The following is a 3,679-nucleotide window of genomic DNA, read 5'->3' on the forward strand; positions in this document are numbered from 1 at the left end:
GATCCTTAATTTTAAAAAATCTTAATGTCATTTTATTTTTTTTAAATAAATAAATAAAATTTATATAAAAAATACATTAATTAATCATAATACCTAATTACATACCATTTTTTTCATTACTAAAAAAATTAACCTAATATTATTGCAGTGGAAATTTGTATTAGATTATTTAGTAGGTGTGAGAGACGGACAGATTCGATGTTTTAATGTTTGCCACTAGAACAACATTAGCATTGTTTAATATAAGGCGGAGATTGCTCTTATAATTTGCATGTTATCGTTAAATCTTGTCAGCTAGTAGTTGTGCTTAAAGTGGTGCCCTTTTCTTTTCTTTTCTTTTATCTTTCTTTAAACTTTTATTCATGTGTTGTGCACTTGTGCATACAATTATTTACTTCTCTAATTCTTTTTGTTAACCCGAAAAAGCCCGTATGCGGAAATACATCAAAATTTGCCTTGGTATTTAAATTATAGTTTACCTGAGATAAGTGAATTCCATTTACCTAAGCTAAGTCTTGAAAAGTTTTTACCTAATATCTTATACATATTTGTATTACTTTTTTCCTTCTCTCAGTTATCACCACACTTATTCGAACTTTTTTTTTTAATATTGGAGCCTAATTGGTGTAACTCAAAAAAATGGTCAAAAAATCGTGTTTAACGTTGCTGTGAGATTTTTTGACGAACATCACAAAACGTCACCGTTATTTTCTTTTTTGCCAATTAAAAAATAATAATTATGCAAAACCGTCACTGCTGTTTTATATATAAACAAATTAAAAAATTCTTTTAATACAAAACATCAATGCCGTTTTATTTTTATTTACATAAAAATTATTATTCACTCCCAAAACGAGCTTTTCAATAGTCACCAAAAAAAAAAAAACGAGCTTTTCAAAAAAAATTGAGTAAAAACTAACAGGATAAAACACAATAACTCTAAAATATCAACGTATGTCACCAAATTGTTTATAATATAAAAAAAAATGAGCCCACTTATTTTCTAAAAAAATAATTCCTAAAGCGAGATAATATTTTCTAACGAACAATGAATATCTATTATTGGAATACAACAAAATTTGTATTATTAGAGAACAAGAATTAATATTATTTAAACATGGTTGGTCTTTGTTTTTGTAGGAAATGGAACCTTCGGAAACCTCAGCACTGTAATTGCTCTAATGCACATCAATTTATTATAGATAATAATAATAAGGTTTAATTACTCTGTTGGTCCCTATAGTTTCACCAAATTTTTAATTAGGTCCCTATACTTTTTTTCCATTTAATTGGGTCCTTACACTACTTTTAATTTTGTAATTACGTCTTTTTCATGTTAAAAATGTTAAAATTAACATAATATTTTTACCAAAATGTATGCGGTCAAAGATTTAATTAAGTTTTTAATTATAAATACCTTCAATTTGCGAATAAATATTCAGTTAACTCTAATATTTTTTACAATAGAAAGGACTTAATTACAAAATTATAGTAGTGTAGGGATCCAATTGAAAGGAAAAAAAGTATAGGAACCTAATTAAAAATTTGGTAAAACTATAGGGACCAACAGAGTAATTAAACCTAATAATAATTCATCTTTTACCAAAAAAAGATTTATTGAAAATTTATAAATTTGAAGGAGAGGCAAAATTACTATTTATTAATCACTACACATTTTGTTTCTTCATGACTATTTTTATACTGATAATCTTTTAATAAATTTTTAAAGATATAATATATATAAATTAATTAATGAGTTATTGAAATTCAAAAATGACTGTTAATTTAAAGGGTTAAAAACGCATTTAAGCCAAGGAGAGAAGTTTATTACGCATGTAAGCCAAACAAGAATCTGATATAAGAATCGGTCAAAGCACACTTTAATGTAATTCGAAACAACTTTATTCGAATTAGATTCCTTAATAATTCGAATCAATACAGCTCGAATTATTCCCAACTATTGCGTACAAGTAATTCGAATCAACTTGGAACGAATTATAAAAGCATAATTCGAATCGTGTCAATTCGAATTAGTAGGAACACGTGCGTAGGAGGAAGTTCGAATTAGTCACATTTCGAATCAAATGGTAATTCGAATTACACATTATACAATAAGATATTATAATATAAATTTTTTAATATTGATCAAAGATGTGTGTTACACTATGTTATTTGGTTTCAGGTAAGTTTTACTCTACTATATTTTTTTTTTATTTTTCAAAAGACAAAAATCTAAAAAATTTTATAAATTAATTTAAAAGAAAATATCATTGACGTTTTATAAAATTTTTTAGATTTGAAGACACAAATCTAAAAAATTTTATAAAACGTCAATGATATTTTCTTTTAAATTAATTTATAAAATTTTTTAAATTTGTGTCTTCTGAAAAATAAAAAAAAAATTATAGTAGAGTAAAACTTACCTGAAACCAAATAACATAGTGTAACACACATCTTTGATCAATATTAAAAAAAATTAGCCTAATTATGTACATAAAATCCTAAAAAATACAGTTCTATCTTTTTTAATTAAGTTAGCTTTAAAATACCAATAATGCTTTTTCATGCGCTGCTTTTAATCTAAAATCCTAGAAAAAATTGATTTAAAATGTTATAATGTTATTATATTGGTACAACACTTTATTTTTGTATGATAAATATAAGTACATTTTTATATAAAGTATTTAAAGTATATAAAAATGTACTCCTATTATAAAAAAATATTTAAAAAGTCATTAAATTTTTATATATTATTAAAATTTAATAAATACAAGTACATTTTTATATAAAGTATTTAAAGTATATAAAAATGTACTCCTATTATAAAAAAATATTTAAAAAGTCATTAAATTTTTATATATTATTAAAATTTAATAAATACAAGTACATTTTTATATAAAGTATTTAAAGTATATAAAAATGTACTCCTATTATAAAAAAATATTTAAAAAGTCATTAAATTTTTATATATTATTAAAATTTAATAAATACAAGTACATTTTTATATGTTATTTTTAATTCAATGTACTAATAGGAGTTGAAATTAATTTATATTTAATAATTTTATACTAAAATTAATTTATTATAATCTTGTTTTATACTTCTTTTAGTATATATTTTTTATATTATATAGTATTTTTTCTAGTATCTTATTGTACAATGTGTAATTCGAATTACCCTTTGATTCGAAATGTGAGTAATTCGAATCAATTTGATTCGAACTTCCTCCTACGCACGTGTTCCTACTAATTCGAATTGACACAATTCGAATTATGCTTTTATAATTCGTTCCAAGTTGATTCGAATTACTTGGACGCAATGGTTGGGAATAATTCGAGCTGTATTGATTCGAATTATTAAGGAATGTAATTCGAATAAAGTTGTTTCGAATTACATTATAGTGTGCTTTGGCTGATTCTTGTATCAGATTCTTGTTTAGCTTATATGCGTAATAAACTTCTCTCCTTGGCTTAAATACTTTTTTTACCCTAATTTAAAACAAAAACAAAACTAAAAAGAGATATTTAATTTAAAAGTGGAAAAAATAAAATATAATAAAAAGATCTTTTGGTTCGAACTAGATGCTCATTAGTATCGGTAGTCTCATTAGTTTAGTATACTTTTTTAAGTGTTCAATGGCTACATTTATCCAACAAAATCATGATAGCCGTAAGCCATT

Source organism: Arachis ipaensis, chromosome B09 (assembly GCF_000816755.2).
Source record: "Arachis ipaensis cultivar K30076 chromosome B09, Araip1.1, whole genome shotgun sequence".
In the NCBI taxonomy this organism is placed as follows: Eukaryota; Viridiplantae; Streptophyta; class Magnoliopsida; order Fabales; family Fabaceae; genus Arachis; species Arachis ipaensis.